Below are 27,417 nucleotides of genomic sequence, written 5' to 3' on the forward strand. Positions count from 1 at the left end.
TATGTTAATTAACTGTTTATATTTATCAGTAAGGCTTCTGGTCAAAAGTAGGCTATTAGCAGTTAAATTTGGGGGGGGAGTTGAAAGTCATATGTAGACTTTCAACTGCACCAACTCCTATGTTATTCAAGAGTCAACCATAATTGAGTTACCATTAGAATGTATTTAGTTTGAAGTGTTTTTGAGGCATTCAAATGGAGGCCTTGAGTAGGCAACTGAGGCTTCGCAGTCCATCTGTGCTTTGGTGGCAAGTGAACTTGTAAGCACGGATGAGATCTCTCAATGATTCCATATAAACCAATGGTAATATAGCATATTGCATATATAGTGATTATATATCTGCATATAGTAGTGCATATATAGCATATTGCATATATAGCATATATAGTGGTTGAGAACAGGGGTACTAGAATAAAACTGTCTTGATTTACATCCCAGCTTTGTCACTTTCTAGCTGTGAAGTCATGAAGAAATTGCTCAAATACTTTAACCCAAATTCTCATATTCAATAAAACAGAGACAATAATATTCCCTACCTTATAACACTGTTGGGAGTATTAAGTGGCAGGATGGATTTAAAACTCATAGTATGGTTCTCAGAATCTAGTAATTATTCTATTAACCAGTCATTAAATGTGAACTTTAGTTCTCCCAGAGAGCACAGAGTTAGTAAGCAAGACCTAGGACTAAGCCTTGATGACATCCATTGCTTAATGGGTGGATAAAGAAGGATGGAGAACAACCAAGTCATGGTTGGAAACTGTGCTGTCCAAATCTACCCAGCAGAAAAACTAAGTCAGCAGACCCATATGGAAGCTGCTAGGGTGAGTTAACCTTTTCAAAGTGACTAGAAGAGGAGGCCAGAATCCTTGAAAGGAACCCAAAGTCAAAGGCCTAAATAGGTCTAAAGATAAAAGGAGATAATAACAATGCAGAGTGAGGAACAAGCTGGAAACAGGCCTATAGCAGGTCAGAAACCAGGGAGTTAGGGGCTGGGAAATGCTAACCATGTGATGCCCAGAGCATCCTATTAAAGGTAGATGAGTAGGATGGGAGAAGCCACAGTATTTCATAAGATTCTTAAGTAGATAGATGTCTGCTCCTCAAAACCCCCTACCATAGAAATATTAAAATTGTCCTAAATATAAACAATAAAATAACAGAATTTAGTAGCCCTTCTTGTTTAAGTGTTTAAGAGTATCCTACATTATATAAGTTGAGTCATGACACAGTATGAAATTTTGATGCTTGCACATTATGTTACTACATTATTCTTAAAAATGTATATATTTTTTGGTATTCTTGATTAGTGTTATTATTTGGGGATATAATATACCAGACAGCTATATTCAAAATGTTCTGAAAATGTTCTTCGATATGATGATAATGACAATGGTAATAGTGGTGTCACCAGTGTTGTTATCAATGTTGTCTAGTGACAGTAGGATCTGGTCAAACATGACACCTGTGTTATAAGAAAAGATATATATGTGTATGTGGGGTGTATGTGGAGGGGGTTGGGGGGTGAGGAGAGAGAAAGTAAGTGAGAGAGGAGCATACAATGGCAAGAAAACTTAATTAAAAGCAAATTTGGATTGACACCAAATATATAGCAATAGAATTTACATTATTAAAGTATTGATATTGGCTCATGCTCCTAGAAGTCTATTCTCATTATTATGATAGCTTCTATTTCTCCCATTAGATTGATGAATTGCTGAAGGAAGCAAAAAGTGAATTTGTCTCAGTAAGTGAAAATCATTTGATTGAGTATAAATTTCTTTTGGTCCAGCCCCAATACTAAAATAGTCACAGGTTGAATGTCAAATGGTCTCTACCCCAGGCTAATCTCAAAGACAAGCATGTGAGCTGATTCAAAGGAAGAAACATTATTACTAAAATTGAACAAATATCTTGGGAAATATTTAGATAGGCTAAATCTACCTTAATTTTTTTTTCCTGAGTAGAAATGTTGTTCTGAATGGTCTCAGGCTGACACTGTTTACTTATTGATTGCATCTTTCCCACTGTGTCTTCAGCATTATTAGTCCTAGGGATCATTTCTGAATGCAGCTTTTAAATTTTTTTAATGAGGACATTATAATGTATTAAAGTCAGGCAGAAAGTGAAAAGTAACTATCTCTCCGCACACATCCATAGGCATATATACACTTCAACAATAATTCCTCTTCCTCATCCTCCTCATCTCCCTCTTGCTGCCTTGAGTCTCTTCAGAATCTTTGGGTTTTATTGGAGTTTCAGAGCAGGGTAAAAATCACTCATCCAATCCTCACCTTCTATTTCCACTCAGTTAAGAACCTGGCAGAAGGAGCAAGTGGAGGATCATAGCACAGTTATCAGCTTTACCAGCAGTAAAGCCAGATTTAATAACACTGCACAATCCAAACACAGTATCAGCTTTATGTTATAGGCCAAAGAAGACAGGGCACTTTGTTAAACTTTGCAGAAAGTGTAGCCCCAACCTACTAGTTGTCTGCTCCAGGTCTACACCTGGACACCCACTGGACAAAAACGTCTCATCCAGCCACAAGTGGAGAGGCAAGAACAAGAGTCTTGGCTGGACCCACCAGTGATAAGCTAACCATGTGGACACTTGAGACAGGCACATGCAACTCCTATGCGCACCTGAGTCAGAGAGACCAAGAGAAAAAGAACAATGACCTTGAACTCTTAAATTTGCCCAGTAAAGAAATGTGGCCAAGTAGATGGCATGCTGTCCCTACATTCATCAATCAGGAAAACCGTCTTCTTCTCAAGAGAAGAAATAAGTTAGCAAGAAGGGGCAGGCTATAGAACACCTTTCCCAAGAGGGCCACTGACCATTCTAGATCCATGCGGAGAAATTATTGTATTTCATCACTTCTCTAGTGGAAATAATACATAATTGTTTTTCCTTTCATATCAAGCACTGGTTATAGATGGCCCAGAAATCCAAAGACAGAAAAGACTTTAATGAGGTAAAGTTTAATTATTCATGTTTACCATTTTGGTGATTATTAACCCTCTTTTTCAACTGGCAGTGAAGGATTTCTGGAGATCAGCTAACTCAGTCACTCTGAAGAAGCTGATACAGTTTGTTGTAAATGTGTTTTGCTTCACAGACAATAGCGCTGTGATGGAATGGTTAGTCCATGAATCTGTGAATAAATGAATAAATCACACACCTGTTAAATTGTGTGCTGCACATAATGAAGGGGTTGTGATGTGTTTTTTTTTTAAAGCAAAATGTTGCTTCTTTCCATTTGCTGCTCCTAAACAATTTCTAAATGTAATGTCTTGTATATCTCCCATTTTAGTGAAGCTCAAAGTACTTCATGGAATATGAATTCTAACTTTATTTATTCTCTCCATTAATTCTCAGAGTTGCAAATACAAACACTGTGATTTGGCATATGAGCAAATTAAAATATATCAACATTCTGATCCTGTACCAAGTCATATTGTAAGTAAAATATGGAGAAGTAGGAGCAGTAGAGTCTGGCTGGCACCATCGGCATGCTGTTCACCTGGGCAGATACCCTGTGGAAGGGTATAGGTGTACAGCATCCTAGAAAAACCCACATAAGCCTTCAAGTCTCAGGTACCAATTCAGAAATACTCACCATGGATGAGATCTTCATGCCAGGAATGTGGTCGTTGCATCCAGTGGGCAGTCAAAGGAAAAAGAAAACCATAAAGCGACTGGGTTTTCATTTGTGCATGGATACCTTCTGAGTTATCCCTGGTATCTTATAGCTTTAAAACAATCTCTTCTTCCAGAGTAGGGATGTGTACTCCATTACGAATGAGGACATTACATCTTTATCTAAGCTAAACAATAATTACAACATTGATTTTGTCCTACTTTGTACGTATTATCTCCCAAGATATGCAGGGAACAGACTATAGGCTTTGGAGCCAGACAATTTAGCTTTAAATTCATGTTCCACATTTTAGTTTTCATTGGCCAAGCTACCTAACTTACCTGAATTTCTTTACTCATCCAAAAAATAGCAGTCAAATTATTATAGAGTAGGGATGTTGGGAGAAGTGTGTGTGTGTGTGTGTGTGTGTGAGCCAGACAATTTAGCTTTAAATTCATGTTCCACATTTTAGTTTTCATTGGCCAAGCTACCTAACTTACCTGAATTTCTTTACTCATCCAAAAAATAGCAGTCAAATTATTATAGAGTAGGGATGTTGGGAGAAGTGTGTGTGTGTGTGTGTGTGTGTGAGCCAGACAATTTAGCTTTAAATTCATGTTCCACATTTTAGTTTTCATTGGCCAAGCTACCTAACTTACCTGAATTTCTTTACTCATCCAAAAAATAGCAGTCAAATTATTATAGAGTAGGGATGTTGGGAGAAGTGTGTGTGTGTGTGTGTGTGTGTGTGTGTGTGTGTGTGTAAATGAAACACGTAACACATTTGGATTGAAATAAACTCATAGAAGTTAGACACTTTTAATGGGATTTGGCCACTTTATGTATTAATTTATGTATTGGTCCACTTGGTCCATATATATTTACCTATAACAGCATCAAAAGAGATTTTTTAACATGAAATATCATAAAGGCAAAAGAAATAAAAGGAAGGAGAAGGAGAGGGAAGGGTAGAGAAAAAGGGAAAAGAGAAAAAAAAATGAACTAAAAATTACTGAATGCCATATTACTAAGATCTACAGTTGCATTGATAAACTACATATGTATGCATATACATATACATATACATACACATATACATATAATGTACAGTGCAGTTCTGATACAATTTATGTAGGGGAACAAAATTTGCCACCCCAAAATGTATCTCCTTGCGTGAAAATTATTTTAGGCTGATTATTTTTAAGTCACAGGCTCAAGAAGTATTTCTTTTTTGCCACTCCCCTAACTGCCTAGAAGAATACAGAGAGAGGAACTGCTTGAGTAAGGGAGCTATCACCATAAATACCTACAGTATAATATAAACTAGGGGTGGAAGCCAGGGAGGAAACTAGCAAAGTCTGTTTGCTAAAATTCCTTCCTGTATTCCATTGCTTCTGTATGGCCCAGCAAACATTTGTTTACCAAACATTTACTCTTCCTGTGAATTGTCTTTATTCTTTCCTGTGAGCTGTCCCAGCCCCCTTATCCCTCCACCTCCCCCCCCCCATCCCCACCCCATCTCCTTAGCTCTGGATGGCATATAAGCCTCAATTGCCTGACTGCCTGTGGGCTTCATATTCTTATGGAGCCCCCAGACATCTGTAATTAAATTTCATTTTCTCTTGTTCATCTGTCTCATGTCAATTTAACTTTTAGACCAGCCAAAAGAATCTTGAAGGGTAGATAAAAATTCTTCCTCCCCAACAGTGGAGTAGCCAGCAGAATAAACTTTAACTGACTGAATGCTGCTCACTCCAGGACTGCTGCAGCTGAGAGATTCTGGAACTTCTGACAAAAAGGCCAGGAGAAGGTAAGAATTCTTACCACACCACTCTCCCAGTCTGTGCCTTCAGGCTCTAATGGAAACAAGAGTACTGAGAGTCCTTTTCTTTATCTACATTTAGATTAGTAGGAGAAAGTATTTATGGAACTATTACCTTGGGTATAGTGACTTTGGTAAAAATTTATTATGAGTATTGTTATTTTCTATTGATCCTTTTCCTCACAGAGATGGTCATTGTTTTTTCTTTTTCTTTCTTTTTTTTTGTCTCTGTCTTTTGTGTCATTTGTCATAAGAAATGGTGACCCACAGTTCTGATTAAGTTTTCTTCTCATCTTGTTCTATGTCTTGAGAGATTAGCTTTATGACCAGTAAGAATATTCTCTCTGGTAGCTGCTAGCTTGAGGATGCTTATACTGGCATGCATCTGGCAGGTGGCCCAACAGGTTACAGATCCAATAGTCAGCATTCTTTTTGTCCAAATGTGCCAACTCTCAGGGGAATTTGTCATAAGGAAATCCAGTTCATAAAGGTCCTTTTTCAACTCAACCAGACAGAAATGTGGGTTGCACTTTATTTTCAGCTAAATAAGGCTGGACAGAAATGTGAGAGTCACCCCATTTGTGGCTACATCTTTCTTAGACTAACTTTGGGAGCAAACTTTCTGAATCTTCTGAGGACTGTTTGTTTTCACTTTCCTTTGGGGACATATCTTACATCCATGGTCAAGCCATAAAAAAGCTTAGTGGTTTAAGTCGCTACTGAGATTAATATAAGATTCTACTCATCAATGGGCCAGACAATGAACCTCTTAAATTGACTATATTTGAAAGAAAAAAGTTTTGGAGAGCTCTCTCTTAAACACTTGTCTGATTGGTATAATGGCTAGCCTTAGGGACTCCTTAATAAGATGAAAGAACAGATTGGACATAGAACAAAAATCAAAGTCCACTCAGATCCCCTCATACTTGCTTTCAGACATTTGCAAGTATTGAAAAAAAAAAATCAAGACATTAGAAGGATAAGAAGAAATGAAAAATAATGAAAGTAACTGTCCTTATCTTACAAATCTTTACAAAACTAAAACAAAAAAACAAATCAACTCTACAGGCAATCCAAAGTCCATCCATGCCTTTTTACCAATCCTAAAACCTCACCAATTAATCTCAAAAGGCTTGTCAATTATTGGCCTTAGGAAAGCAAAGTCCTTCTTGGAGGAACTTGTATTCTTTTTCAGTCTCTTGAAAAAACAAATCTTACCATGTCTTTCAAATGTAACACCCCAGGAGGTATCTAAAACAATGTCCATACTCACCTAAGACAAGACAAGACAAGACAAGACAAGAAAACAAGAAAAGAAAAGAAAAGAAAAGAAAAAAGAAAAGAAAAGAAAAGAAAAAAGAAAAGAAAAGAAAAAAGAAAAGAAAAGAAAAGAAAAGTAAAGAAAAGAAAAGAAAAGAAAAAGAGTCTTTTAAAAATACAAAAGAAAAGAAAAAGAGTCTTTTAAAAATACAAACTCTCTTGCCTAAACTCTAGACCATAACCTCCTTAAGATTATTCCCAGGGACAAATAAAAATCTTGAAAGTCTTCTCCACAAATAGTAAAGGATTTTAGTGAATAAACTTAAATTATTCCAACTGTTATTTATAACTAGTGATTTTATAACTATACTGTTTTAAAATAGAAACAATAACAAGGAGCCTAGGTGGCTCAGTCAGTTAAGCATCCAACTCTTGATTTTGGCTCAGGTCATGATCTTGTAGTCATGAAATTGAGCCCTGCATCAGGCTCCACACTGAGCATGAAGCCTGCTTGGGATTCTCTCTCTCTCTCTCTCTCTCTCTCTCCCTCCCTAACTCCCTCCCTCACTCCCTCCCTCTTCCCCAAGCCCAGCTCATGTGCTCTCTCTCTAAATGTAATAATAATGATAATAATAATAATAATAATAGAAACCATAAAATCTCTGTGTTTGTCTATATGTATATGTCTGTATGTTAAAAATATGGTGTTTTTCTACTTCTAGATGGCATTACCAAAATTAATTTGTAAAAGAGGTCTATTTAGTTGGCTTAAAGAAAATTAAGCACTCATATAAATTTAGTATTCATAAAAATCCTCAAAAATAAAATAGAAACTTATCCAAATCAATTTCAGGTTTATATGGTTTAGAAAAATATTCAGTATGAAAAGCCAACTTAAGGTTGTTGGTTTTATCAAAATAGGCATGTCTTAGAGTTATCAACATTGACTATAATGGAGACATACAACTTTTTATTCTACTTGAGTTTATTAGGCAGTAAGTTTGTTATCTCTGTTGCAAAATTTGTCATCAAACAATAACTTAAAATGATGGCTAATTTTGTCTAATGTCTCATAGAGATTTCATGGGTGATTTAAACATAATTTTTGGAGCAAATTATTTAGAGAGATGTTTTTAGGTGAACTTTTTAGCAAAAATATGTTTTACAGTATGTGTACTTAAAAATAATTTCCAAAATCTTTGTGACAACCTGGAACTTAAGAGTTTTGCTTAAGTTAAATAATGGAAATTTATTGAAAACCTAGATCATCCAAATAAGATAAAATAATGAAACATTAACTACTAAATATAGGTTTATCTACTGTAAGATAAATTTGGGTCTGTTAATAAATATGTTTTATGCTTTATTAGAAGATTGTATTATGAAGATACATGTTTTTAGAAATTATGAAATCTATTCATAAATTTGAACTTCTAAAGAATGCTGATAAACCTACAGAATGGGAATAGATATTTGCAAATAACATATCAGATTCAGGGCTAGTATCCAAAATCAGTAGAGAACTTATCAAACTCAACACCCCAAAAATAAATAATCCAGTTAAGAAATGGACAGAAGACATGAACTGATACTTCCCCAAAGAATACATCCAGATGGCTAACAGACACACGAAAAAATGCTCAATAGCACTCATCATCAAAGAAATACAAATCAAAACCACAATGAGATACCACCACACACCTGTCAGGATGGTGAAAATTAACCACAGGAAACAAATGTCAAGAATGCAAAGAAAGGGGAACTCTCTTACTCTGTTCATGGGAAAGTATACCAGAGTAGCCACTCTGGAGAACAATATGGAGTTCTTTTGAAAGTTAAAGATAGAACTGCTCTATGACCCAATAATTGCACTACTTGATATTTATCCAAAGAATACAAAAACACAGATTCAGAGGGGCACATGCACCCCAATGTTTATAGCAGCACTATCAACAATAGCCAAATTATGGAAAGAGCCCAAATGTCCATTGATTTATGAGTGGATAAAGAAGATGTGGTATATAAATACAATAGAATATTACTCAGCCATCAAAAAGAATGAAGCTTTGCTATTTGCAACAATGTGGATGGAACTAGAGTATATTATGCTAAACAAAATAAGTCAGAGAAAGACAAATACCATATGATTTCACTCACGTAGAATTTAAGAAAAAAGCAGATGAACATAGGGGGAGGGAAGGAAAAATAAAGTAAGATAAAAAACAGAAAGAAAGGCAAACTACAAGAGATTCTTAACGATAGAAAACAAAATGAGGGTTGCTTGAGGGGAGGTGGGTGGGAGGATGGGCTAAATGGGTGGTGGGAGATTAAGAAGAATACTTGTGATGAGCATTGGGTGTTATATGTAAGTGATGAATCACTAAATTCTACTCCTGAAACCAAAACTACACTATATGTTAACTAACTGGAATTTAAGTAAAATCTTGGAAGAAAAAAAATAAAGAATACTGATATAATAGCTCATAATTGATTACTAGTTTTCACTAGATATTAAAGTTTCTAAGAATTAATAATTCTGATTAATATATGTGGTTAAAGCTACTAGAAATAATAAGGGAGGTAGAATGTATCTACAAGGAAAGTAGATATACTTTGGGTAAAAAAAGTATGAGGTATGAAAATGTTTTTGTTAAGGGAAATAAAAGTAAATTTGTCCTAGAGTAAAACTGGTTATGGAAAAGGGGAAAGGACAAAATCTCAATGTATAAAAGAAAGTTCTACAAGGTTTGTGGAAATGGGATCTTTGAAATGGAATTTTAATGTATAGTCCAGCTGGCTGAGGTCAAAATAAACTTATTTAAGAGTAAGTTTTAATATCAAAAGTATACTAGTGCACAATTAGAATTTGGTTTTCCTGCCTGCTAAAAGAACAAAGTTTTCTTGGACTATTGGTATGCTATTTATAAATACTATTTATAATAAGAGATTTTAAAGGGTTTTTCTTTTTTCTTAAAGTAATCTGCCTAGAAAACAAAAATGCTGTGTTTTATCAAAATAATGTCCTGTGCTTCATGTTGACTTTATCAGGTCCTTGATTGTTTAAGAAAATGAATTGTCTCAATATTAAAAGAGCTAAATTTTTCCTTTTTATGGCCATTTAACTTTCTGTATTTGCCTATAAAATCTTTGTCATCACAGTTAAGTGGATACCTAACTATTGGTTCACAGGGATTTATGACCCAATTTGACAAAACATTTTACAACATTTTTTATATTTTTGACAAACTTCTAAAAAACCAAAATCTAGATGAAGTCTTTTAGACTTCAAAACAGCTTTGGGATTTTTCAGATGGTTCCTGAGAAATCACAAAAGATTTGTTCTTTCTTCCTACTAAAGAGTGAGTAAACGAATTAAGCCTATTTGATATGTTAAATTACAAAGGAAGCACTGTCAAGTGGTTATATTATAATAGGTAAATACTATTAATGTAAGTGTTCTAGAAATTGTATTAAATTCCTAAAATTGTGATATATCCTGGTATAATGTTATCAATCATAATTCTAGTTATTATCCTAAAATGTTATGTTATAGAAATAACCAAGTTTCCTCATCAATTGCATTGTAATGAATTCTAATCAGACCCTTAACCATACTATCTTTAAGCATTTTTTATTTACAGACAGTATTCATTTACTCAGATGCTTTTACAAAAAGAATTCCTACAAAAATGCTCATCTCACTGAAAATTCATAGAAAAGCCTGTAGAATACACATTTCTGATAACTTTAAGACCATAAAACTAAAGTTTTGGACTTTAGTTTTTTGGACAAGAATTTCCAGAACTAATGGAAAAACTGGATTCAAGCAGAACAAAATTAATAATATGGGGCTGAATTAACTGATAAGAATTATTACAATTTTTATGATGTTTATTGCAGATTTAAATTTTTTAAACATTTATTATTGAGAAACAGAGAGAGACAGAGCATGTGCAGGGGAGGGGCAGAGAGATGGGGAGACACAGAATCCAGAAGCAGGCTCCAGGCTCTAAGCTGGCAGCACACAGCCAGACGCAGGGCTCGAACCCAACAAACTACGAGATCATGACATGAGCTGAAGTCGTACATTTAACCAGCTGAGCCACTGAGGTACCCCTAAAAATGTTTTGCTTTCAGGGCCCCTGGGTGGCTCAGTCAGTTAAGCGTCTGACTTCAGCTCAGGTCATGCATGATCTCACAACTCATGAGTTTGAGTCCTGCTCTGTGCTGACAGCTCAGAGCCTAGAGCCTGCTTCAGATTCTGTGTTTCTGTCTCTTGCTGGCTGTCCCCAGTTCACACACATACTCTCTCAACAATAAATAAACATTAAAAAAAATTAACAATGTTTTGCTTTCTAGACTTAAACATATTTTTTTCTCTTTAGCTAATGATGACTTACAGCAATTTGATAAAGTATATTTTTTTGTGAACAAATTGACACAATTAGAAACACAGGTTATATTACCAAGGCTTTGACTGGAATGTCATAGTTGAGAGAGGTGGGCATAGACTCACATATGACTGGACAGCTTTAAGGAACTAAGTTTGACTTTATGGAGCCAATAGAGTCCCTTTGAAGTATGAACCTGAAACCTTGCTTACAGAGTTTCCAGTAGCATTCCCAGGTGAATAAAAAGATTACTTTCTAGCAGGTGCGGGAACCTTAAGAGCAATTAACCCAAATCTATAGGTATTGCAGGGAAAGTCTGATGGTAAGTATTTGGCTTAGCTTCTTAGGCTCAAGAGGCTGTTAAAAGTTCAGTCTCAAGATTCTTTATAAAAAGTTCTAGCAAAGCAGATTTAAAAGAGCATATATGAAAAAAATGAATAAATAAATATAAAAGCCTAAATGATCAATTACTATTCTTGCTGCACTTACATAGACAATCAGGCCAGGTTTAGTAAAATTAGACTTATTTGGCAAACAGATTAGTGTTACTTTGGCTATCTTTGGTAGAAATGAGGCTGATTATAGGGAGAAAAATGATATTCCAATAGCAGACCTTTGTGGATATTAAATTCTAGTACTGTTCATTTTCAACTGGACTATATTATGAATTCTTCTAGCTTCCTCTGATGCTTGGCTACAACTCTCCAAACTAACATTTTCAATTTTTCTTCCACCCTTTTGACTTGCAACCACTAAGAACTAAAACTGCCTTTTCCTGAAGCCCTACAAACTAAATATGAATAACTTGATATAAACTTTAGAGAAATTACCATGGCAGCATGTTCATAGCAGTTGTTGTGTGGCAACTCAGAAAGATTACCAGAGACATTCAAAATGAAAACCAGGAATATATATGATTGCCACTGCTTGCCTTCATTTCACCTAAAACTGCTCTGAGCTAAACATCTATATATCTTCTTTACTGGCTATCTTCAGAACTCAGAAACTGGGTTTATAATTTGCTCCAATCATTAACCATTGTTTTCTTTCTTTAAAAAAAATTTTTCCATAGAAATGTCTCTTATTTAATACCTGATTACTTGAACCATAGGCCCAACTTCAGGAGCACACCTCCATCACTGTCTCCTGAAATGAGTTTAACTGAACTGACCAACCTATTGTCAGGACTAAGAGACTGGTTCAATGAGAGGAAACAATCTACCAACTAACTTCTGGACTTTGAAACTTCCAGTTATAGAGGCAGGACTATAGAGCAATAAAAGTTGCCACCCCCAAAAAGTGTCTCTTCGGCATGTGGATTATTTTAGGCTAATCACTTTTAAGAAATAGAAGTTTCAAGAAATTTTTCCTTTGCCTCTCCCCTAAATGCCTAGAAGAATATAGACAGAGGACCTGCTCAGGAAGGGAGATGTCACCATAGATACCTACAGTATAATATGAACTAGGGGTGGTAGACAGGGAGGAACTTAGCAAAGTCTGTTATAATTTCTGTCGGTGTCCCAATATTTCTGTATGGCCCAGCAAACATTTGTTTACTCTTTTCCATTTTCCTGTGAATTGTCTTTCTTTCCTTTGAAGTCCCAAACCTTTAATCTCTTCTTATCTCTGAATGGCATAGAAACCTCAATAGCCAAACTGCTGTGGGCCTCATATTCTTAAGGAATCCCTCTACCTGTGTAATTAAATTTGATTTCCTCCTGTTAATGTGTTTCATGCCACTTAAAGTCTTAGACCAGCCAAAAGAATCTTGCAGTGTAAAGTAAAAGTTTTCCTCCCCAACAGTTATATTTCTTCCCAAGAACTGAAGATTCTCTCAGGATTTATAGAGAATGCCATGTATAATGGCACTTTCTGTATAATGTCCATATATTCAAGGAATCTGTGGCTCTAGAAGATCAAGTCTATAGTCCTTAACCACCTACATTCAATGCTGAGTGGGTTTCTAAAGCATTAAAAGTGATACTGAAATCTGTATCTGTTATCTTCATTTTCAGAGGTTGTCAGCAAGACCCTCTAGCCTTATAAAATAACTAAGTAGGAGGCATTAATGAAAGCCATCTGACTTCTAAAATATTTCATTCTTCTTCCCTCACCCTATCACTTTTCTAGAAGTCTTGAAATTCTTAGCACTGTTCAGTCATTCTTCAATCCAAAAGTATTTATTGAGGTCCTCCAAGTATTGTTTTTTGCTTTTTATTTATTTAAGTAATCTCTATACTCAAGGAGGGGCTCAAACCCACAACACTGAGATCAAGAGTTGCATGCTCTTCCAACTGAGACAGCCAGGTGCCCTGAGGTCCTCCAAGTATTTAATCACAGAGCTACGTGGTGGATATTCATATAATAGTATATGTATATGAATACACATCTGTACACTCGGAGCTCACAGTTGAACTGGAAGAGAGACAAACAAATGATCACAGTAATGGGTGCTAAGTGCCATGACAGGAAAAGTACACTTTGCTTAAGAGTCTTACTGGGAACATCTAACCTGTGAGGATGGAGGGAGCCTGGAGATACTTCCTGGAGGAAGTGTATTTTAACAATCCCATGGTGCCACTCTTTTGAACTAGGCATTTATTTACCCTTGTTAAAATGCAAACCACTTACTCAGAAGAAAAACACTTCTAGAGCAAAACAAAAATAAAAACTGTGGGCATTAGGAGAGATTAATGTCCACAAACTGAAGCCCTGGGGTTAATTTTCCTTTTGCAGCCATCTAAAATTTAACAATTTTAATATTTATTTCCTCAGAGCACTGCTTCTGTGGGGGAATTTTGTGTCTGCATAGAGTTCGGTGCCTGGGGGTGAGGATAGGGCTTAGACTCAAGACTCAAGACACAGAAACAAGATGCAGGCTAAATGAATAATTTTCCCTACATTAAAGTTTTGCTAAAAGCCTACTCTACTTTTGAACTAGTCCTTACAAGTCCCACTCATCACGGAAAATGCTTCAACTTGGCTTCTAGATACTGAAAGTGAAGTGTGAGAGGAAAAATATCTTCATAAAATCTGACAATATGTCTAAGGTAGTTGTGCGCCAAGACAAGCTTGGCTGGAAAAATTCATCTTGTTTTCCTAAAGGTTATCTCTATGACCCTCTCCTTCTATGTAAATTGTTTATAACTGTGTGATTCTAAAATTCAACATAAAAATTGGTCGTTCATTATTTGATTACATGAACATGTGCTGGCATCTACATTACTCATTCCCATAGCATTTTAGAAGTGCCAGTAAATGAGTCTCCTATTTATTATCTAGAAAAGCTTTCAATTAAACATCACTGCAACACAATTTATAGAGGCACTCTAGGATATAATAAAAGTCTCAACCCTAATCTCAACCTGTGTCTTTTTTAAATCCAATTCAAAACATTTTTCAAATGATTTGTTTCCAAACAACAGGAAGTTTGGTCTTGTGAAAATGAAGAGAAGTGACCAGCAGCTACTCCTTTTCTTGCTGGGAGACATGTGAATTCTGTGAACCAGGATCCCTATCTCTCCTCCTGATAGTGGGGTGTGTGTGTGTGTGTGTGTGTGTGTGTGTGTGTGTGTGTGTGTGCAGGTGGATGCATGCATGCACACATGCTCATATGTTTGGAATGAAGAGAGATTAAGTTTAGAGTTCCCACTTTTGCAGTGGGACAAAGATCTGTCCCTGATGTTCCAACATGGAAGTGTGGAAATGAGGAATGCTTCATGGAAATTATAACAAAGATCTGAATAAGATTTTACACTTTTACTTTTATTTTATCCCAACAACAAATCTCTGAGGAAAGTAGATTAGTTACAGATGCTTTTCTGTTTACAGACTTTCAACCTATTGATGTTCACAGATAAAAACAAAGCTTTCCTATGAGAACACACTACATGGTACCAGCAGATAATGTGTGCTTTTGGACTATAAATCTGTACTTTTTGCCATCAACATTTTGCTGATTTTGTGTTTATTTTGAGACATTTTTCCAAACATCATTAACCATATCAGGTCTAATCAGTCCAAGAGCAGTGATAGTGTTAAAGGCCCTTGTCAAGATATACAATTACCATGGAAACAGAAGAGATTTTTTTAAATTAAAAGTGGTCAGAAAAGGAGGAATGTTTCATGTGAATATTGAATGAATTATTCAAGAGTAGAAATGATTCTGAAGGACAAAGAACAAATCATGGAATGTACAAAAGTGCTGTCCCTGTGCCAATGGGCAATACCAAAAAGAAAAATGGAATAGGGACACTGCTGGAGTCTCATGTGAATTCCACAAAGGGCTGAGCATTGGAGAAGTTTAAGGATTAGCAGATGAGGACCTGCTGCTAAAACTCTTTTCTCTGGCCTCTTCCAATGCGGTTTCCATCTACACAATGGGTGAGGTGATAAGGATGGAAGCCGTGGCTGCTAAAGCAGCCCTGACACTAGGAGATGCCCCCCCCCCCTCCCGCAAAAGGCAGTTGTTTTCCTCCAGAGACTTCCAGTAGATGCTAACAAGGAAGATTTGGGGGGAAAGATGTCACTCACTCAATCCTTCTTTGTGCCAAGCATTATTCACTTAGCTAGGCCCATGTGACATAGGAGATGTATGAACAAGAACACTGGCCTTAATTAAAAGTTCTAAGAAACTGATTCATGCTCCTATTCTTGGAAATGCATTTGGGACTGCAAGCTTAGTCACTTTGGACTTTTCAACAAATAGACTCACTTACAACTTGATTGTAAGTAGAAAAGTTTCTATATTAGTATTTCTGGTCTACTGATAAGGAAAGTGAGCTTTTGAGAGGTTAAACAGACTTGCCCTAAGAAGTCAGAGGTGGAATGAAAATTCAGATTCAGCCGTTGACTTCAAACCAGAGTTATCTTCTTCTCCATCCTGAATTCTTTATATGGTCAAACATTCTATCCTATGGATGGACCAAAAACTGATTCCCCACATTTCCCTCCTTTAGTTCCTAGAAGAAAATGGTGTGCAACACCCTAGATTATTTTTTTTACATATGATGAGACAAACTTTCTAGCAACCCACAAAGTGTATTACTAAGGATTACTAAAATATGGTATCATGATCTAGAATTAACACATTATTAGAGTTCACCAAGGACTTAATTCTCTATTCTACTAAGAATAGCACCAAAGGATTGTCAACTTGGCATGTGACCTACTAAGACATAGAGACAGTTTGGAACTTCTGGAATTTTTAGTAAATATGCTGTACATTTTGAGTGTTGTTAATAATGAGAGAGATTTCAACTTCTGACATTTGCACCTTTAAGTATAATTCATTGTCTATTTAATTTCAGAATTCTTGTTTTAGTTTGTGGTGAGTTGTTGGGTTAATCCTATCATGAATGGTAATGTATTAACAGTATCTTGGTTCAAAATTATCCAAAGACTAGACTTTAAGACATAGGTCAACAGAAGCTCAAAATAAGAATTTATTTTGCTAAATCTGTTATATGTAGAACTGACCTCATTCAACAAAAGTACTTGTAAAGAGACATATTATTTTTATTAAGCTTTTTTTATTGGAAAGTGGGAAAAAGCAGAATGAACACAGAGTATTTCCATCATTGCTCAAAAACATCTGACCATCACTTTAACCTCTAAAATCTGATTACTGCTAACCTTTAAGTATAAATGCCATTGGCCAGTGGCTACCTGTTCAAGAGCTGCTCCCAACCCTTTTATCCTTGCTGCCTCCCACCATAGAGGCTGGAAAATGAAGTATGCACATTCTTCATTTTTCTTAAAGCTAGAAATAGTCACATGATCTTGTCTGCCCATGAGATGTAAATGGAAGCCTTCTGGGGGAGGCAACTTAGACAGCTTTTCTTTCCTGATGAATGGGGGTACTCCATTTCCACATTCTCCTGGCATTGATGACATGCTTGTACTTACAATAGCCATTATGGAACCAAGAGGAAAACAGCAACAGGATTATGGGGATGCAATGTTAAAACCCTGAACCTATGCTAGCAGTTGCCTCCCTACAAATTTATTATGTGAGAAAAAAATAACCCTTATTTCTTAAGGCCAATGGATTTTCTTTTGTGTTAGGATTCAAAAGCATCTTCACTAATGCTTATGTACAAGGAAATAGGAATTTAGGTGTTGACTTTTCTGTATAATTCTTATTTATAACATTGCTTTTGGGTGAGGGGAGTGTTCTGACTTATAAATAAAAAGTTTGGAACATAACTCCCTGAAGGATAAACAAGTCCAAGTGTTCATTTTCATTATGTCTCCCTTACTTCCATGGTCTCGCTAGCATTCACACACACACATTTGTGCACACACACCTGCTCAAAGACCTATATTTGCCCCTATTACCTAGCACTGGGATGATAAATTGGTTTCATCTTAGGCGTCAACATTGATAGATTGGTAGTGGCTGTCTGGATCACTATGCTGAGAATAATTTTGAGGCAGACAACACAACTCATGAAGAAGAGTGTTGTGATCAATCGGCCAAGTGTTCCATGAATGTGAAAAATGGGCTGGCAGCACCTGTATTTTCTAATAGTTGACCTGATCCAGCACATCAAATTTTAATTGCTCAACCTACTATAATCCTCTCTCTTCTCTAAATCCTGTTGATAAAAATTTAGTATTTCAAGCTGGGTTGTTTAGTCTTTATGTGGGCTATAGTTTACTAACTAGAAAGTGAACGTATCCTGAATAAAACAATATCTACCTAGGGTATTTAAGTTGGAATTGTAAAGAAATTCCAATTAAGAAAAATTTAATATACACTGTGCTGACCATGGGAATGCACCATTTCCTCTCTTTTCAAGAAAGAGCTTGCTATTCAGCTGCAAGAAGTGCAATTAGCTGACAATATCCAATATAGTTCCTGCACAATTCACCTCAACTTTCAAGCTAAGGCCATGTGCATGTCTAGGCAGACCCAGACATTGAACGTGGTGGAGACAGGGAGGTTACAGTCTGGCCATTTATAGCCAATGCAGGGCTCCACTACAGGCAATCTTTGCTCTGGAACTCATTTAGTACTGGCTAATTCTTCATAAGATTTGTGTCATTGTATCATCTGTCTGAAGCATTCCTAGCTTGATTCTGCTTCTTTCTGCCTCTCCTTTCACAAGTGCCATTCCAGCATCCCTGCCCTACTCTGCTCCTTCCCCCGTTATCTGTCACAAGTGGTACCCCATCTTCTTCACACACCCCCAATTCCATCAGAGTGTCCGTTTCCTGAAGGACCCAAGCTGATACACATACCTACACTGGATATGGCTACTTAGATTTATAGGCATTTATATTAAATATACAACATTCCAGAAGACACAATGCTCTCTATTGGCTTTAGCACTAGGGAGTGCGGATTAAAATCCCAGACACTTATCATTGAGTGACATCAAATTAATGTCCTCATCTTTATTTTAATTTTTAAAAGTTTATTTATTTATTTATTTATTTATTTGGGGGGGAGAGAGAGAGAGAGAGAGAGAGAGAGAGAGAGAGAGAGAGAGCGCAAGCAGAGAAAGGGCACAGAGAGAGAGGGAGAGAGAGAATCCCAAGCAGGCTCTGCACTGTCACAAACTGTGAGATCATGACCTAGCCAAAATCAAGAGTTGGACGCTTAACCACCTGAGCCACCCAGGTACCCCATGTACTCATCTTTAAAATAAGGATGCTAACGGTGATACTTGATTGGACTGTGTAAGGATTGAGACAATAGCATGAAACTGATTTCTAAACCATTAAGCAGTGCATACATTTTAGTTACCACTATTATTATTCCAAGTAATCTTAAATATCATTAACATTATTATTTTTTTTTTTTACAAATCTGTATGGTGCCCTTACTGTGACACTGGTGCTGACCTAGGAGATGAGGTGGGCAAAGTCTCTGCTCTGGTGAAGCTTACATTTTCTAAATGAACCAAGTACATATGAGTTTCAGTTTTAAAATACTAATAAGTTAGCAACAGTTCACAAACAGGGAAGGCCATATCTGTGTCAATTCAAGTTTAATTGCAGTTTGGTCTTGTCCCAGGATTTGTCTTTGTTGATGGTTCCTGCTGAACTGCCCTTCTTTCTTTCAGTTTCACCATTCTTGATGCTGTGAATACTACAGGAGATTAACGGGCCAGTGATAGCTTCTTACTATACCCAGGGCTCAGCTGGCCCATCAACTTGCCTTCTATATTTACTATTTTTCTCTTTGCCTTTCTCTTTTTTATGATCCTAACCCCCTATGCCTGAATATTTGCTACATCTCACCTCTCTGACCTATCTCTCTTTTCTTCACTTTCCCATTTCCCCTTTGCTGTCACTCTCAATGGTAGAAGCTCTCTGTTTCTTCAGATGCCCATGTCCTTTGGTTAGAGAGAAAACCTCCTGGTAGAAAAACAGGAAGACACACCTCTCAGAAAACAAGACCTCCTGGAGCCTTGCAGCCACAGGAATCAACATGTGTCTCTGAGAGGTCTATTCACTTCAAATTAACTCAGGGCTCAACGAGGCAAAGAGGGATGCGCTCATCCATTGCAGGCTGTGGTCAGGGAGAGCTGGTCATCACTCACCGAGAGGCTGGCTGGAATGTAGCTATGCTGAGTGTTGAGTGTAAAACGTCTGCATGAAAGCAAAGGCCTCAGGTCCTAAATATGAATATGTCACCATATTCTACACGCATAATTTTTAAAATGGATTTTTTATGGGGTTCAGTTAAATGTTGAGTCTTGATTTCAGCTCAGGTCATGTTTTCTGTTCATAAGATCAATCCCCACATCAGGCTCTGTGCTTACAGATCTATTACTTGGTATTTTCTTTCTCTCTCTCTCTCTTCTCTCTCTCTTTGCCCTTACCCTACCCATGCTATCTCTCTCTCTCTAATGAAATAAACATTAAAAATAAATGAACAATAAATAAATAAAATGGATTTTTAACTCAGTGTCTAGAAGCCTATATAGATCAATGGCTGTCAACTTTTTTGACCATGCTGTATGTTAGAAATAAATATATATGTATAAACACATACATATATACATATGTATATTGTACACACACATATTTAAATATCTGAAACAAAATTTTCACAAAATGATACTTACTCTTATTACATGTGGAGCTCAAATTGTTCTATTTATGTTTAGTCTATCATAATAGCTTTTTAAAAATGCTGGTCTTGACCCAAGGATTTTTTATTTTTGGGTGCCATTTGTACTCAATGTGGTAAAGGATACTTTCTTGGATTAATGTTTTTAAATGCATAAAACAAAACTCATAGGATTACAAAGGAAATTAATTACTGTGAAATACAGTCCCATCCTTGAGCCTCTGGGGGTAGGGAGAGCCATGTCCATGGACCCCAGGTTAAGAACCCCTGCATGACTAAATTGATTTCACAACCAACTGCTAAGCCATGACCTATAGCTTGGAAAATACGGCTGTAGACAAAGCCTTAGAACATTTTGTAGTAATTGAATAGTTCAGATCTTTATCATCCTGTCCTGATTTGAATGTTTTTCTCCCTCACTTTAACCATGCTCCCCACTCCAGTTGCATCCTTGACATACACAGATCTTCAGGTCATGTATCTGGAATGAGATAAAGCACTAGACTACTATGTCCAGCCCCTTCGATCTCCCCAGTTCCACTCTGACTGCCCCCTCTGTCTCTGCCACTCCAGTCCCTGTCTCAGAACTATTGCAATGATGCCACTATCTCTGTAGGCAAGTGCTCACAGTTGTGGCTTTTGTGGTTTCCTTCCTGGCACTGTGATCCAACAGATGCATTCTGCCCTAGAATAATGGTGGAGGCTGGTGGTGGGACAGCCCAGAGCCCTTGATCTTTATTTTCTCCCTCTTCAGTGAAACTTTTGTGGCAGGTGCTTCCCTTTGATAGGTGGCTCTGCCTCCCACTGCCAGGCAGGGACTCTGGATGTCACTCCCAGCCTGCAGCTACAGCTCTATATGGGTCACAGTGGTCTGCTGAACACACCACACCCCAACCCAGAGCAGTTCAGCAAGGGGGCATTGGGAGGAAAAATAGTTACTGCCGTAATGAATTATGCTAGTGCTTTCTCAAACAGTTTACTCCTGTGGTTTCCCCCAAAATTTGCATACTCCCATGAACAAAAAAGGAAGCAGAACCTGTATCCACTTCCTTTTTGGCATGAGAATAAGTCAGACTACTCTAGAATCTTCTATCAACAGAACTTCTTGGTCCAGAATATGAACATTTTCACTATATCCAACACTCACAATTTTAAAAATAGATTTTCTGTGTTTTTTTTTTTATCCTAATGTCTAATAGCCCATAGACCAGTGACTATGAACTGTTGGGTTCTTTGGTTTTGTGTTTGTTTGTTTTTTTTTTTATCCATACTTTACATTGAGAACTGCAAACATATAGAATAGGGCCTTGGGGGCATTCAAGCCTACCACTTCATGTAGATAGGACTATGAGGCCCTGAGAGCAGATGGGGCTTGCCCAGGGTCACACAGCAGGAAGGAGCAGACTGGAGCCTCAATCCTGCCTTCTCCTCCAGATGTCTTCCTCACTACCTGCTAACGAGGTTTCTACTATAAAATCTACACCACTGAAATTAATTTTTTTAACCTGAAACTAGTAGAACACTGTATGTTAACTATACTGGAATTAAAAATTAAATTAAAAGAAGGAAATTAATTTTTTAAATTTATGCCCACTACCTTTCCCTCAAACATGCTTTTAGAAGTTGAAAGGTCATAAGGGCCTCATAAAATTACCCAGAAGAATTGTTAAGAATTGATGACAGATGTCCTTATTTCAAAATCTTTGTTTTTCATGAAGATGGCTTTTTTTCCCCTCAGATAGAATTATAATTTTCTTTTTTTCCCCTGGTATACTTCGACTTGTGCCTAGGCCTTCTTCCTTAAAATAGTTTGAAATAATTATTTGTGTGAATTAACCACTTTACAATACTCCCCCTTTTAGCAAATAAAATTCCAAAATTGTTTTTTAGTCATCTTGTAACCTTAGTCCTTCTCCCATCTTCTAAATCACTTTTCATATCCTATTCAATGAGTTATACAATTATTTTTTCAGCTTCCAAATGCTTTGCTATTATATGTGTCATAGTTTTCTTCCGAATGAGAAAACCCTTATTTCACACAACAGTGCCATTGCTTTTATTCCTATCCCTGAGGGGGGAAAGATCAAGAACCAAACAATAAGACTTTTATTTACAACCACAGCAGAGCTGTCCTGAAGGACATGGCAAGCCTCTGCCATTGTGTGCTTCACCTTGGGAGTGCTATCCAAGAGGCACAGAATGGCATTGACCCTCAGGACCATGGAGTTTAATCCCTTCATTCAATGGAAGAAGAATCCAAGGCAATCAGGTCACCCCAGGACCATACAGCTAGCTAGTGGCATAGCAGCAGACCCAGAAGCAAACCTTGGGCCTCCCTCCCAATGCAGTCTTTGCCACTGCTCAGTAAGTCCCAGGAAATCCCCCTGAACTTCCCAGGTTCATCCCGAACTAGAATTGCAATCCATCTGTGTTTATTTCAGCAGTATGGAGAAAAGAGGATGTCATGACTCCTGGCTCAGCAACATGAATTTACATAAGAATTTACATAGCCTGGTTGACTAGTTTCCAGTTTCTCCAACTCCAACCTTCAGTCTGTCTTCAGAAGTTCTTTCATGTATCAGAATCCAGAAGGTGTCAGCAGGATCACACATGTGACCTTGTGGTGGCCAGTGGATGGACTCTGGCATCAAACCTATACAAGTTATTAGCTTCCCTCTACCTCAGTTTCCCCATATACAAAACAAGGATACTGACAGCACCTGCTCATGCTGCTGTTTCTGAGGATTAAAGGAGACAATGCATGGGAAGGGCCTGATATTTATAACAATTCAATAAATACTAATGATTATTATTCTAGCTAGTGAAAAGGATTACTACTTGATAGCATTTTAATAAAAAATTTATAAGGAAATGTAAAAGAACACTTAGTGCATCTCTGACATTGGCAGTGTAATGCAGGAGAAATCATCCTAGGCTATGAACTGGGAAATCTGAGCATCAGACCCAGCTCTGCCACTAATGAGCTCTGTGGCCAACAGGAAACAGGCTCATCTCTCTGGGTCTCAATTTTTTAATCAGCAAATCTAATTCTGATCTCTAAATGGGAGAGAGGGACTCCCTGAGAAGTTCAACTTAACAGACTCAAAACCAGTCAAAGCAACCCCATCTCAAGCCAGAAGGTGAACCTCTGCCAAGAATTACCATCCTCTTTGCAGTGAGAAAGCTGGTTCCTTGGTCTACCTCCATGAGGAAAACAACTGCTGGGACATCACTGTCCCCGAAGCAACCCAGGAATAATTTCAGCTTCGCCTTCATACATGCCACCTGCCTGAGCTTAAGCCAGAGAAGAGAGCAGATGAACAATGAATGTCACAGCAATTAGTTTTGGCAATTAGGCAGGTAATTAGTTCTGCAGCATGTAGAATGGGAGGAGAAAGTAAATCAGCACTGAGAGGTGACAGGGAAATATGATCAGGACAACAGGGTTTGGTAACACCCAGGTGGACAGGTGTGCAGTAGGGTCTCAGCTTCCCCCTTCCCATCACTGCTGTGACAAAGGAGGGTGCTCTCCAGAGGTCTTTGGAATCAGCTGTTTAATGGAAGGGGCTTTCAGTTCACTGTTCTAGTCCTTTTCTCAGGGTCACCTCACACCCCCAGTGTTCATTCTTGGCGAAAGTTCTTGCTAGTTTCTCACCAGTAATTCCGATTACAACGGCAATGGACCAGTAGTTCCTGGGGATTTCCTCTCTTAGCTGAGAGTGTTTGTTTTTTTTGTTTGTTTTCTTTCTTTCTTTGAATAGCTTTGGGAGTTCATCTCTAGAGACAAATTAATTCCACATTTTGCTTGGGTCAGAGGGTGATATGACACAATTGCATCATAGAGTGAGGGGAAAACTGAGTTTTAAAGTCACAGACTGGGAGCAGGGGGCACCTGGGTGGCTCAGTTGGTTGAGCATATTAGTCTTGACTTTGGCTCAGGTCATTATCTCATGATTTGTTAGACTGAGCCCTGCAGCATGGAGCCTGGTTGGATTCTCTGTCTTCCTTTCTCTCTGGCTCTCCCTGCTTACATGCATGTGCTCTCTCCCCCCCTCCCCTCTCTCTCTCAAAATAAAATAAAATGAAATAAAATAAAATTTAAAAAAATAAAATAAAGTAAAAAACCAGGGCTTAGACTCCAGTGCTTCTACTTGCTGGGCTCTAAACTTTCATTTCCTTAGCTCCAAAATGGGCATAATAATGAGGTTGACATGTAAAATGCATTACAATACAATTTGGTAGCTCTTCTCCAAAGACATCTGGCTGAAATTAATTTCACATTTTGGCCCAAATGCCCTGAAGAAGAGAATCAAATGTCCAAGGAATGGCTGGGCATGACCATCAGGTAAGTCCCTTCTTACCCTGAAATTCTGAACTGGAATTTTTTTTCCAAAATTTTTAATGTTTATTTATTTTTGAGAGAGAGAAAGAGTATAAGTGGGAGAGGGGCAGAGAGAGAGAAGGAGACACAGAATCTGAAGCAGGCTCCAGGCTCTAAGCTGTCAGCACAGAGCCTGACATGGGGCTCAAACTCATGAAGTACAAGATCATGACCTGAGCCGAAGTCGGAGGCTTAACTGACTGAGCCACCCAGGTGCCCCCTGAACTGGTATTTCAAGCTGCTTTTCTTATGATCAAGAACTGAGAACAACTTAGGAGAGAGAAGTGAAATCAGGAGTGTGGTGATGTATGAAGCACAGAGCACAACAGCAGGTGTCTGATACGTTCACAGCAGTTCCTAGGGAAAGTCCAGGATGAGACCCTGTGGAAGATTTCACACTTTTCAGAACTCAGGTGTGGATCTGATGACCTGCCTAATCAAAGGCACCTTCAGATTTTGTGAGGCATGAAGCTTATACAATTTTTTTTTAAAAAAGGATGCAGACATACAAATACAAAATGAGGCATGAAAGTGAATATTTATTTAGAATGAGAAAATAGATCATGACAGATTACAGGAGTGCTGGAGAATTAGGTCCCTTTCTTCTGAGACCTCAAGTGATTTACCAGAAGTGCTGACATAGAAATGTTTCTGATTGTAACACAATCCTCTCTCCCCACCTGGAACTCTCTATAACTCTTAGTAATTTAGGCACTCACGGGGCTCCTGCAAGTGAGGGGACCTGTAGCTTACAATTTATTACCTTCAGGCTGTATCTTTCCTGCACCTAAATGCATTTGCAACTATGCTCCTTACACAAGTAGTACTGAAATAGCATTAATGGAAAACTAAAAACAGGGGAGAGCTTCCATAATCCCACCATTTTAACCAACCATCTGTTTCCTTTTTCCATATTCCTTTTCCACTCTGCGCTCATACACGCATAATTTATGTACTTGAAATCATGGTACAGACACAATTTTATATTCTTTTTCACTCAACATGCTACCATTTCTCTATGATGCTCCGTTGTCTTAATCTACATGATATTTCAGGGCTGCATAATAATCCACTATCCTGCCATTGTTAGAAATTTGTATTATGTAAACAAGAATTAGGAAGATAGGAACAGAATCTTAGACTGACTATGGACAATTCTAACCACCAAATAAAAATAACTTAAAGAAAAAGCCAGAGACTTTAGCCGCATTGCAATTCACAGAAGCGTAAATAATCTGTCAATCTAAAGAAAAAAAATCAGTCAAACCAATTATTAGGTGTGGGCAGATAAAGAACCACGCAGCAGGTTGGATTTCCACTTTTCAACTAATTTCTTCAGTTAAGCAATTGAAAATCCAGTGCGAATGACCCTTCTTGTGGGGTTACTGAATAGAATAAAGAGAGATTGCCGTGTGACTGGGTACTACAGTGGACATTTTTTTTTCTTCCTAAAGAGTATTTCCTAATGGAAAGTATTCCTACTGGAGTCACAACATGCTAATTCCATGGCAATAATTTAATTATGCCAATTAGAATGCAAATTGTTCCACAAAACACTATGAGGACCCTCGCTCTGAGAAACTTCTGAACAAAACATTTCAATAGTGCTCAGTAGTTTTGCTTTCCTGGGTAGAAATTATGAGTGAAGTACATTATGATTCATAACTTCAGGGAACAATCGCTGTGGGTGGACTCGAGTCACCCACATCCCCCTTTACACCCATGCTACACCTCCTTACCTTTTACTTTCTCAACTTCTCAGTGGGGTGCAGCAAAGAAACCACGGTATGGGGGACTAACTTAGTAAAACTCCAGTATAAAAAATATGGGTGGTTAAGATGTGGTAAAAGAGTCAAAAGTTCATATTCTAAATTCTTTGAGTGTCATATCAGGTGGCAAGATCGGGGTTTGAAATGTCTTTTCTGTGGCTTGGAACTGTCTCAACAGTCCATTTAATCCATAAGTAAAGTTGATTACAGCTCATCACAACTTATTTATAGCTGTATACCTAGATAAGTATAAGCTACCAAAACTATGGCTAAGTCATTTTTAGAATGCACCTTCACATTAATCAGCACGACCTGCCTTATTTTGAGGTTCCTAATATATCAAAGTTGTTGCAAAGTTCCTCTCTATGAGATTTTTTACAGCTGCATCTCTCATGTTTTCGTATTAAGAGCAGGATGGAGGATCTGACAGCATCTGACTGAAGGCCAGGTCTCCATTTTAGCTGAAAGCTTCTTAGATCCTATGTTGTAACAATGTTGAGGCTTAGACTCTCCCTAAACCTCAATCTGTAACATCCCCTTATACTTTATGGCTTCCATGGCTTGTATTTAGAGGTAATATTTGTTGGGGGAGGGGGTAACTACAAAGAACTGATTTCACAGGGTCTCCTAAGGTATTAATCTGCCTTCTGCATCAGTGACTCACCTAATGTCACAGGGATAGTGATAATCAAAGGGCTTCTGCCTGGCAAAGACAAAAATGTGTACTCTTTTTTTAATTTTATAAAAGCCAACATCTATGTGAACCAAAAACAGGGAATGACACTCTGACCAGCCAATTTTCTCATTGAAGCTTTTGTAAAATAAAATTTTCTTTGCTTCCTATTTTTATGCTGTCTTATAGTGTTGCTGGCACGGGTAACAATCACACTTGGCACTTCTGTCGTGCTTTTCATCCAAAGATTTCAAAGTGCTCCACAACAGGATTTCATCCTCACTGCAGGCTGGGGAGGAAGGTCAGCTCTATCATGCCTCGTGAGCAGATGGGATGCCGAGAGGTGATGTGACATATGCCCGCCGTGAAGAGCTGCAGGGGCAGAACCAGGT

At 37.6% G+C, this 27,417-nt stretch overlaps 1 protein-coding gene across 1 annotated transcript in view; it reads right to left on the reverse strand.

The window, feature by feature from the left end:
* Positions 1-3,108: 3,108 nt before the first annotated feature.
* LOC120240261 (protein IQ-DOMAIN 14-like) overlaps positions 3,109-27,417 on the reverse strand; it is a 51,282-nt gene continuing 26,973 nt past the window's right edge. The window contains exons 3-4 of the mRNA XM_039244973.1: positions 3,624-3,635; positions 3,109-3,158 (exon numbers count right to left, since the gene is read on the reverse strand). The gene's annotated coding sequence lies outside the window, so the exon portion shown is untranslated. The remainder of the gene's footprint in view (positions 3,159-3,623; positions 3,636-27,417) is intronic.

The sequence above is a fragment of the Hyaena hyaena genome, unplaced genomic scaffold, assembly GCF_003009895.1.
Source record: "Hyaena hyaena isolate Hyena2069 unplaced genomic scaffold, ASM300989v1 scaffold_251, whole genome shotgun sequence".
In the NCBI taxonomy this organism is placed as follows: domain Eukaryota; kingdom Metazoa; phylum Chordata; class Mammalia; order Carnivora; family Hyaenidae; genus Hyaena; species Hyaena hyaena.